The sequence below is a fragment of the Triturus cristatus genome, chromosome 4_1 (assembly GCF_964204655.1).
Source record: "Triturus cristatus chromosome 4_1, aTriCri1.1, whole genome shotgun sequence".
NCBI classification, from domain to species: Eukaryota; Metazoa; Chordata; class Amphibia; order Caudata; family Salamandridae; genus Triturus; species Triturus cristatus.
The window spans coordinates 929,415,782-929,427,994 of NC_140585.1; the positions used below are offsets into that span (position 1 = coordinate 929,415,782).

At 45.1% G+C, this 12,213-nt stretch overlaps 1 protein-coding gene across 2 annotated transcripts in view; it reads left to right on the forward strand.

Moving 5' to 3' along the window:
• Positions 1 to 12,213, forward strand: part of SHANK3 (SH3 and multiple ankyrin repeat domains 3) — a 2,151,740-nt gene that overhangs the window by 1,427,126 nt on the left and 712,401 nt on the right. The gene's annotated exons all lie outside the window — the stretch shown is intronic.

The following is a 12,213-nucleotide window of genomic DNA, read 5'->3' on the forward strand; positions in this document are numbered from 1 at the left end:
CTGCACAAGGTTCCTGCCTCCCCTGCCCTTGCTACAGGGGATATGCAGCCCTTTGTGTGGTGGCAGGACACAGCCTATTCAAGTGTAACTAAAGCTGTGCCCACCCTTCTTGTCATTGATGGTCCATCCAAGCACACACAGCCCTCTGTTGAGTGTGGCTGTATAGGAGGAATACAGAAATTCCAACTATCAGCTATAGCCAACCATGTGACCAGAGACAGGCTGCAGGCACTAAATGTCTATGACAGGAAAATGGCAACTTTATAAAAGAGCCATTTTCAAAAATGTAATTTAAAATCTGACTTCACCCCAAGAGAGGATTTTTTTTAACAATTCAAAAGACACCAAACATGAACTGGTTACATCTTCCCATTTGGAAGCTACAGCTTAATAAATGCAATAAGGTAACGCCAATGTTATCCAATGGGAGAAGTAGGCCTTTAAGTAGTGAAAAACAAATGTAAGAATGTTTCACTACCAGGACATGTAAAACTTAAAAATCAATGTCCTACATATTAAGTACACTGCCCTCTGAGCGGTCCAGGGACTACCCAAGATATTTGTATGTATTGAAAAGGAAAATTTAGGCCTGGAAACAGGTTTATTTTGCAAGTTATCAATGGCACTTTAAAACCACTCTCATGCTGCAGAGGCAGACCTGAGACATGTTTAAAGGGCTACCTAAGTGGGTGACATAATCTGTGCTGCAGGCCCATTAGTAACATTTAATTTACAGGCTCTAGCCACAGGTAGTGCCACTTTACTAGGGGCTTACAAGTAAATTAAGTATGCTAATTGGGTTTAAGCCAATTCCACCAGGTTATAAGGAGAGAGCACAAGTACTTTAGCACTTTTTAGCAGTGGTAAAGTGTGCAGAGTCCTAAAGCCAGCAAAAACAGTCAGCAAAACAGGAGGGTTGAGGGCAAAAAGTTATGGGGAGCCACGCCAAAGAGGCCAGGTCGAACAATGTGATATCATTGAATGCCAATATTATAGACCACAATAAAGTGTTGTACATTGGTTGTGATTTATGAAAGCAAATCTCAGGACTTCTGGGGTGAGTTTGCAGGGTGGAGTATTATTCATATGTATTTCTAAGGCTCCAGAAACATCTTTTTAAAAATTTTAAAGCAAGAGGTGCTTTTGTGCAAAGTTTGGGAGAGACTGTCCACCGTGGTTTTTCTGCCACAGCGACATTGAATTGAAAGCGGCAGCTTCAGAGATTGAGGCACCTCTGGAACTTTGTAACAAATGTCATGCAGTGAAATCATCCATAGGCTGTATTCTTTAATCACCTCACGTTCTGTGTTCATTCGAACATCGCCTCAGCAGGAGACTGGAACAACGAGTGTTCTGGATGTGGCAGTACAGACACAGACCCAGCATTATTCGAAGCCTTTGTAGCTGCCTCGCGCCTCATTGCAGACTTCTGTGAATGGATCCTGCCCATTGTATAGAGGCACCCGCTGCCATTCCTAACACCCCTAAAAGTGAAAGCAGGTGGTCATGCAGTGCTATGGCTTGAACAAATGGTCATTATGCTTTAGAAAGACACACAACTTGACATGATAAAACACAGCATTCACTTGTTTGGCTGATGGCCTCTAGACACCTCAAATCTCTCTATAATGGCCATCGTGAATTCAAGTCATTGAAGGGTTTGTCTGAACAGCCTTGCTGCCCCGTCGCCACTCAACCTGGAGTCAAAATGTTTCTGAAACTGTCATCACCTCAGAAGAAGAAAGTCCCATGGGAGACACAAATACAAAGTGTCTGTAGAAAGGTTTATGAAAGATGAGAGCAAGGCCCTGCTGAGAATGCTGACCTCTGTACAGCTCCAGAGTGGGAGATGCGAATGTTTAAGTTACTCCTACTAAACAGTCTAGTGTTTAGGTGCCACCCCCCCCCCCAAGAAAAAAAATTGTATCCATCGCAGAGCCATTAGGAGCTCTCCACATATTTACAAGAGTTCTATCCACCCAAGAGTATAAACAAAGCACCTCCGTTATTAACATCTGGTACTACTTCAGAATGGACTCCCCCCCCCCCCCATTTGTTTTTGTTTAAATATCTTTATTGTTTTTCATAACTTTTTTAACAATCCAGGGTCATCTGAGGTGTCATACATACATATACGGATCAACATTGTAGAAGAATGCATATAACTGGGGTGTATAGCAAAAGTGTGGTTACAATACACAGTGGTACATATGCGCCTCTACAGGAGGCTTATGCTGATTAACAGTTGCATGGTACTCTCTTTTCGTGCTACTGCATTCCAATCCCCCATTTACAGATAATAACGTCTGCGTGATATGCGAGCACAGCTTGTATGAATCCAGTCCGTTGTTACGTGGAGTGTACAGTAATAACTTACATGGGGGCTGTGAATGTGCGTTACTTTCAGTATAACACTGGGAGATCTGCAACACTGGGAGATCTGCAAAGGGTGCCAATAAGACATATATAATCCTAAACACAAAACTAATAACTTATTAAAAAACTGCCGTCGGATAAAAAAAAAAAGGGGGGATCATAGCATGAATGAGCATGAGTATGTGCGTCTCGTACATGATATTATGTTGGCTCGCCAGGGTGGCACTGTGACTCATGAGGGTAGTGAGGAACGCGGCATTCTAAATGGCTGGTCGGGGACTAGCGGAAACTCCCAGTGACGGGTTCGGGCCACGAATATGCTGTACTATAGGTCGCAGAACTAACAATGGACACCGCGCGTCCATTAACTCGGGGCCTCCAATGTTCGAATTATGTACTGTCTGGGGGTGCACTGTCGTCGTCATTCTCCTTTCCATGTGTGAAGGTTGTTAGTATGGTATCCCAGTGTTGCGCTATATGATACTTTCGGAGCCCTGCTGTTTCCTCTCTGTGCAGTGTTGTGCTTTCTGCCTGCTCCCATCTCGTGAGGGATCTTTCCCAGCTGATTGTCTCTGGGGGGAGGTGTTGTGTTTCCACCTCTTTGTAATTAATCGCTTCGCTACTATCAAACCAGGTCTCAAAATGTGGCCGTGACTCTGTTTTTCTTGGACCTGGCATATAGCCCCAGTATGCAAACTTCCCATGTGTGCGGCAGGGATGTGTCAGTACAGAGTGCGAGTGCCGTAGTTACTGCTTGCCAGTAAAGTTGCAAGGAGGTGCAGGACCAGAGCATATGTAACAGATTCAAGTTAAGCTGCTGACAACGCGGGCACGCAGAGGTGGCAATGTTAAAATATTTATGTATGTTGATGGACTCCCCCCATTGTCACTACAGTGATATCCACCTCAGCATATAATCAAAATACCTTCCATATCTACACGCCTGAGACCACCCCAGGATGAACTCTCATATATTTACTTCACGGATATTCACGAAAGAGACTAAGACAATCACTCTCGAATAAAGCTGTGCACAAGAAAAACCTAGCTTGACTGGCTATAAAGGGTTTTTTGTAGTCGGCTGTCATCAAATTCTCGTCTCACCCTTGAAACAGGGTTGTCTAATCGATAAGGGACAATAGAATACTCTGGGACTGGGTGCACCAGAGTTTACCCTAGGGACCTACTGGCCAACAAAGCAGAGGTTCCTCCAGTGCCTGTAAAATATATGCTAACACAGTTAATTTCCAAGATTTGGGTGATTGAGGCTGGGTCTTTCTAGGTTTGACTTAACCAGTGCAGATGGAAGACCACAGAGGTATGGGCGTATTGCTGGTCCCTGTGGTGCATGAGGGCCCCCAACCCTCCATACCTGCAGTGGGTCACCTCTTCAGCCATAGGCCAATGAATACTTCTAAGATATAGGAGAATTTACTTGTCATCCTATTCTGCATGTGTGCCCCGTCATTTTGCTGTACGCCACTACACATAGAATTGACCCTACCCGTAAGAGTAGTACCACCAAAAGAGTCCCTAGAGTGTGAGGCCAGCATATTGGACAAGGATTGTATGAGGAACAACGTTTAATAGTGACAGAATAGAACAGTTTTTTACTCACAAACCTTTGCTGTTCACTCAGATGTGATGCACATGTCCTCAAAGGTCAGGAACACATGTTGGTCTGTGTATGCCAGTCACCCAAGATGTCTACTCGTTCAATAACAGTGCTTAGGTGGAGCTGTGGTTAGAAGAGGAGATGTGGGGCTGTACTAAGTATCCTCCAGTGTCATGCCTGTGTATCCCAAAGTCATGAACATATCCCACTGTACACAGACCGTAACAGCTGATGTTAATCTTGGATGGGAGATTGAAATCAAGTCTTTCATGGGATCAGTGTCTCCCAGGACTGCCTGGTGTGTATAGAAGGGTGGATGCAGACTACCTGCCTGGGCCTCAATAGCCGAAGATTCAGATGACTGCGGGTGGAGCCAGACATCAAGACGCAACATTTCCCACTGCTAGCTCTCACGGGGTTTGGTCAGCACCCACTGATGAAGAAAGGAAAGTGGGGTTCATCATGATCCACCGTCTATCCTGTGCAACTCAGATTAAGCAGGCAGTCCAAACATGCAATTTCATCTCCACCAGTGGATGGACCATGCCTCTAAAAAAGGATGTGCACCTGCTTGTGTGTATGCCCCTCTCTGACATGCTATTCCAGACCACCTAATGCTTAGGAGTAGCTAATTGTGTGTCCATTCTCGAGAACAGGACTGAGAGGCCGTATTCTCCAATAAAAAGCCATCAAAGCTCTCTGTGGTGCTTAAAATGACCCTGCAGTTACGAATTTAACAGGGCTCCCTTTGCCTATCGTGAACTCTGTGGTTAGAGTCTCAATCAGGCTACATGCAGATAACAGTACAGGGGCGGTAAGCTCTCTGGATCAGCTCCGGGTGGCCTGCAGTCTGATATAAGTCATGGCTAGCATTATTAACCCTGTGTTCTCATCTACCTCCCATCTACTGTGTCCCCAGGCTTGTGTGCCAATTATGATTCTGCAAGCATTGTCTCACTTAGATCCTGGGTACTGGGCTACCCATAGTTCTCATGGTCCCTTGTGTTTCCTATGCCTATCCTGATCACATCCTTTTCTTCCTGAGGATTGGCTGAGCTGTCTCCCGACATCTGTGCAACTGAATCTCTCACTGCAAGTCTATTTAGGAAATCTGCAAGTTTTTCCGTACAACTGCACACCAAAGGTATATTTCACTGGTGATTGGCTCATCGGTGGGCACCTTAGATACCCTGTTTACATTTCTGTAGTTAATCGCAAGAATTACACGTGGAACAAAATATTCAACTACTTTGGATACCACAATTTAGGGTCCCTGTTTACATCAGTGTACAAAAGTGTCAAGTGTCTGTCCTTATGACTCATGTTCATCCACACACCTGTCAGGGTTGAATTCCACTTTGCGGTAAACTGCATAAGGAGAAGTGGCAATTGTAATCCAAATCAGCCAACCAAGTGGCGATGCTGAAGGTATCTGGCTCAGGTTTGTAAAAGGTCTTTGGCTGACTTGAGTCCAGGTGTCACTTGCAAAATTGTAGCGGTCACTGATTCTGAGAAATGGGCACATAAGAGTCCCCAGCAAACCAAAAATGACACTTATTGAGCAGTGTTAGACCCAGTGGTTTCGGGCTGGCTAGGACGCATCACCGCCAGTCAGAACCCATCGTTCCGAATAGAATGAGTACGATACACTTGTTGGATAGCCTGTGCTCACACTCTGGTAGCTCGGCACCCAGAATTCAGACTTATCCTCAGGGCTCAAGTGTAAAGTGTTGGCACAGCACCCCCCCTTTCAACACCCTGCGTTCACCACAAAAAGATTCCATACCATATGTATAAAAACACTTGTCTTAATATTACTCACACACACTGAAATCAAAACGAGATTCACATTGTATATACACTCGACAGTTATACACAATTGTCAGACATCTCTATTTAAATCAAAACAGAACACACAGTGTATATACTCTTCACAATTATATGTAATTTTCAGACTTTCCCATTGCAGAAAGATCAAACAGTCCCTAGTCTCTGACTACGCCTCTTGACCTAGACCCTCATTCTTACAACTCCATCAGCCAACGATACACGTTGCCTTAGATGGTTCCAACTGTCTAGTCAACAGGACACCAGCAAACACAGGAAGAAACAGTTACTTAGTTTAATCCTATCTGGATTAGAACTGCAGGCGCCTGACGGCACCTGTACGAGGGCGGGATCACTATCCACCACCACTCTGTGGACAAAAGTTTGTGACCTAGGAAGCAGGCGTGCTCCCCGTCTAGAGAAATGTTTTCCCCTTAAGCAAAGATGTGACCATTCATAGACCCCCAGCAGTCAGCTGCAGATGCCCACAAGGCACACAAGACCCTTCGAGTTTCATCTCAATATTTTCCAAAGCAAAGCACCCTGTGGTTTGGGTCCAGGGAGAGGGAACCAACAACCTCAGACAGAGGCTGTAATGTCAGGCACTATCGTCCTCCCAATCTGAAGGCTGAATACAGTCTCAGCTCCCGGCTTCAGTTCCCACAACACCCCTCGGGCACCACACACTCTGGAGCACAAGCAAGCACAGGTCACCTTGGCTGCAAGCATGGGTCCCTCGGACCCTGCAAGCTTTCCCCGCACTCCTAAAACTCCTCACGTCCTGGCACCTTAGGTAGCTGCTGATCTTTGTGCACACACACCTCTTGAACCGCGATTACTTCCACCTGTCTCCGGTGTACCCAGTGTGGTCCTTACGATCTTGTGGAGACAGTGAGATCCTTTGTGTCCCTGGGATCTCATGGATAGGAGGCCAGCTCACTGGCCCTTGGAGAGTACTCTGAGACCCAGGCCACAATATTTGGCACTAGCTGCAGGCCAGCATCATCCAGGTAAAATCCTCCAAGTGATAATCCCCTTCTTGGAGCACGACAAGCTTCAAGTCACCACGAGTCTGCGGATAGACCAGTTGAAGTCCCTCCTGCCAGAATGACCATGGCCTTTAAAGTTATGATCAGTTCAAAAGACCACCTTTTAAATGTACAGACCCTCTCTAAATTTTGTCCTGTCTGCCCCAAGAGGTTTGATCACGATTCTTTAGTGGGGCCAAGACCCTGCCACTTGAAATGCAGGTGCCAATTCCACCCCTACATAACCGTCCCATAAAGGCCCTTCTCAGTCAGCGGTCAGCAGTTTCCAGTGAACCCCTAGTTTATGGCCCTCTATCAGAAATGTGCAGATGTGGCTATCCCCTTAGCACCCAAGTGTGAATTAGGAGATAGGCCGCCAGGCACACAGAGCCACACACATCGAAATGACCACTTTCCCAAAGTGACATTTCCATCACCGTAATGTCGAACCCACTCCCTGTACCTGAAAGGATTCGCCATTATGAACTCATTGATACCAAGCACCATACTGTTACTATTCTGTCCATAGGAAATAATGCTAGACAGACTGTCTCTACATCCCCTTATGCCAATCCAATGTGAGAAGTATGCTCTGTCATACTGAACACACCACCCGGTGCCATTCACTACCTTGCACTCACACACATGCTCGACCTCTTCTCAACACTGCATCCTATCATCAGGGAGCATTCCGATGTAGCAGGAGACATGCAGAACCTTGGCACATAGCTTTGCAACCACCAAGTCTAGTAACATTAACCTGTGCACATAGGGCAAACCTGTAGCACAATCGATGAGCTACCTTCGTGGATGGCACCACCAGCACGGCAGGCCCACGGAGGCGCATTCAAGCTACATGCCCCTGCCATAGGTCTTACCCCATGACAAGGGACTTACAGCTAACTTGAATCAGCCCGTTATATATATATACCGCTCAACAGTATGTTTAAAATAAGCACAGCTTCCAAGCATGAGGGTCCAAGCATGAGGTCGGTAGCCAACAAGGTTAGGGGAGACCTCACCAACCAAGGCTGGTTCTAACAAGCAGCCTACAGCACAACACTTGGTGAATGAAATTTAGGTCATTGCAGGAGATAAGGTAAAGCTGAAGTGAGAAACGGAGTTGTTAAATATCAAAAGAACTGCATTCATGCAAATAGTGTGTGGAAATGTTGCATCCAAAGGAGGCCAGGCACACACAGTGGCACAGCCGATGCTGCAACAAAACTCCTGGGACCTACCGAGGTATCAGCAGCTTTAAATAACCAGCTCTCTGTGTCCTGCCTTGTGACCAATTCTCGGAGGACTCTTCAGGGGGTTGAGAGGATGCAAATGTGCTTGAAGCTGCAGAACTCTAGCCATTTCTTTTTCAAGCGCTATATTGATGCTGAACATTTTCAAAGGGAATTATTTATAAAGTGTTGTACTTATTTCAAACAAAGTTGCTACCTTAAAAAGCACCTTGAGGTATACCTAACAGGGCCGGCCTGAAAAATAAAATCAGCCCTGGCAGAAGTGTTCAAACCAGTCCCGACTTCAGGATGATCCAGAATGGCTCAAAAGGGGCTTTCATAGTTGCCTCATCGCAGATCATCCACTTCTGAAAGCAGCCTCTTGACCTGCAGCCCACTGGGAAAATGTCAGAGCTGCATAAGGGGCAACCTGGATTCCATAAGTTACTTAGTGTGTGCATAACATGCCCAGCATGACTATTCCTTCTGCAAGCTCAGACTCTGAGAGGGTAGCAAAACCGGGTGGGGAAAGAGATGGAACTCTAGAATCTCCTGAATGCATGTGCTAAATGTGAGTGGTCACTAAGAGGCCAGAGACAGTCAGTGCAAAATAAGTTATGCGTGGTGTGCAGGTTTAAAGTTTACCACTTTGCAACTTCTACATATTTTTAAAACTTTATAAACTGTACAAAGTGTGAAGTTTGCAAACCTAACAAGCATTTGCAGTGCAGTAGGTCTCGCATTTATGAGAGTTTGAGCTATTGGCATTGTAAATGACAATGCCTTTTATTTATTTGTTGTATTTAAAATGGATAAATAAAAGACATTGTCATTTACAATGCTAATAGCTTAACCTCTCGCAAATGCGAGACATATTGCATTGCAAATGCATGCTATACATTTTTTTTAAAGCGTTAGGAGACCATATCCTGCCTGCAATAGCAGACAGGACAAAGCTATTTGAGAAAATAGTGCTTGGATGCTGTAATTAAAGCCTACTAAGCAACAACACATGAAGCAGTGGGTGTTGCTATGGGAGGTTACAAAATGAGACAAGGCGGTACTATGGAGGGACAACTAAGCCTTTTGACCAATGAACAGCCACAGTTTACAGTGGACAATGACAAAAGCCTATGAAAAAATCTGGGCGGAGAGTGGGCGGAGCTTCAAGTCCCTACCGCAATACAGCATGCCTCGCAGAGCACTGCATGCGCTGCCCAGGCTCGACTTAAAAACGGGGGGAGGCCTTAGAGACCGTGTCAGGTAATGGGAAAGGCTCCTCCTTTTGTTGAGTGTCTCAAGCAATAGCAGATGCACCACCACCATCGGTGCATTATTAGTCACTAATTCTAGAAGTCCCACTCTAAGAGGGACAGGACTTCCATCAGCAAGCACTTCCGGGTGCACGACTTCTGAGTGGTGACTTTTGATCCACTGCAGCCGAGAGCTAAGGGCAGCCTAGGACAGAAGCAGATAAATAGCCCTCGCTTGGGAGGCAATGTTGTGCCATTAGGGAGGACTATAGCTACACATCTAACTGCAAGAAATCATCAACCGCAGGCGCTGGGCAGCCTAAGCTTTAATTCATCAAACATCAGGCTTAGTCAGGAAATGCCATCTGTCTTCTCAAACTGGAACGTTTCACGATTTTGCCCAACTTCTGTGTAGACGTTTTAAGCTTTTCCCCCCAATCAGTTTTTACCCACCAAGTAGTAATTCAAACAGAGGATTTAGTTAGTTTACAAAAATAGGAGCAAATAAGTTGCTTCAGTTTAGTCTCATCACCAGTGCACCTCATAACATCAATTTCACTATGTTGATTGACCACTGTATCCCAAGAATTACAACGAAAATACCACTACTGAGAATACTGGCACTTCAAATAATGTAAGAAACAAGGCAAGTATAAAGATTAGGGTAAGTGTACTGGGTTAGGTTTCATTTTAGGGGTAGAGGTGGGATAGGGTGAGTGGTGGGTTTGGGGTTTGGTGTAATGGTGGAATATGGATAGTGTCATTTTTATTGTTCGTGTTAGGCTTATGACTGGCCCAATGATGAAGTTTAGTATTCTGATAACTCTCAAATTTGGGTTAGAGGTCGGGTTAAGCACAGAGTTGGAAGCGGTTGAAGCTAGTTGGGCATGAGTAGGATGGGTTGGGCATGGCTAGGGTGGAATATTAGGCTCCTGTCTAGGGCTAGTGTTATGTTTAGGGACAGGATTAGCTTAAGGCTAGGGTTAGGTTTATGTGCAGTGATGAGTTAAGGATAGCCTGTATCAGGTCTAGGCTTTACCTACGATTAAGGGGAGGCTTATGGTTGGCATAACAATGACAATTCGGATTCTTGTAAATTAGGGTTAGAGGTGGGATTAAGCATATACTAAATGATAGGGACATGATTTGGGTTCAGATTATGGCTAGGGTAGGTTTTAAGGTTATATTTGGGTTCATGGTTAGAGTAAGGGGAATTGTTATGGATGCGTTAAATGTTAGGCTTAGTATACATGTATAGTTGTCGTAGTGGAATCTATGCAGAGTTAATGACATTATATAGTTATCTTGTCAATGTAGTGGTAGGATGATTTAGTGACTATGATGTGGGGTTAGCATTATTTTAAAGGTTAGTTTTAGCCTTAGGTTTAGTGTTGATGGACATTAATAGATGATCTGGTAGGTTCATTATAGTGGCTAATACCATCACATAGTTGCATAGTCAATGTAGTGAAAGGATGCAGTGTGTCTGATGTAGAGATGTATCAAAGTAGCAGACATAAATGAAGTATTGTTGTAGTTGAAGGGCAAGCACAAGAATCTCGAGCCACTCAAGTAGGAGTAAGTTCTTCATTTCACATTAGACCCTTAGGTTGCAGCCGCAGTTGGATGGGTCCCGTTAGAGCTCCCTTCTCCCTCATCTCCATCAAATCCCAGGCTTCATCCGACTCACAGACACCAGCTTTCCAAGCACCATCACACTCACAGCATCCTCACTCGACAACGTATACCTGGTCTACCTGGCCAACCTTGACTCAAGTCAGGAATTAAAGTGGGAGAAAGTGAAACCTGGAGATGCTATATTACTGTGCTGCACATTTGAAACTGAAGGAATGCATCAAAGTCACTGCACTTGGGCTTGAGAAAGTTCCCACTCTAGACTTGCTACTATTCACTTGGACACTACCCGCATCACGCCTCTTACTCACAAACATTTACATGAGGGGGTTCGACATTGAAGTATTTACACCAGGTGTTTGAGAATGTGTTTTCTGGAATTCTACTTAAGTAATCTGCGAAAATATGACTTGCCTTTTCTAAAATCTGCTGCACAGATGGTCATTTACTTTGGCCACTGGTTCTACCCCATTCCTACCTAGTACTTTAAGCACATCATAAACAGTGCAAAAAACAAAGGCCAAAGGCGGAAGAGAATCTTTCAAGTGGGTCTGTAAAGTTTTCAAGGGACACTTTGGGAAACAGGTTATCGTTTTCCATGTACTCGGTGGAGGTATCTTTATCTATAAGTTCGAAACTGATTTCGGTTTTAAGCCTTTCTAATGGGGTCAGTTCCCTCAAAGCAGAAGGCCTTGCTGTTTTCATCAAGCTGTAAAGTGCGTGTCCTTCCACTGTGAATGGCGCCTTGGAGCAGTGTGTCCTGAGGTGCTCTCCTTTGCGTTTCTTCCCAGGGTAGTGTCTGTGGAGCCTGTTTATCTGGCTACACCGCCAAACCCCGCAGCTTTGCTTGCCTCCTGACGCCGGTGGGAAGTCCTTTGTGTGTGCACAATGTGAATGAGTCCTCCTTGGAGACCACACCCTCCCAACTTTGTACCATCCCTTCATCCTCTAGGGTGACCAGCCCCCTCCAGGTCATTGCAGATGCTGTTTCCATCCTTGGATTTATGTGTGATAGACTAATTCATTCTGGGTGTTGTAGTCTTGTTTTGCTTCCATTAAACTAATTAGACTAATACACCTGAAATCAATGATTTGCTGGTGAAATGTTCAAGACTAGACACAGTGCCCGTAATGACCTGGAATGGGGTTGTCACCCCTCCTCCCTCCCACACACACTGTGCATCACAGCCGACCACCATGTTTAAGATCTTTAAGCCATTACCGAGCTTGGACAGTCTAAGGCGGGG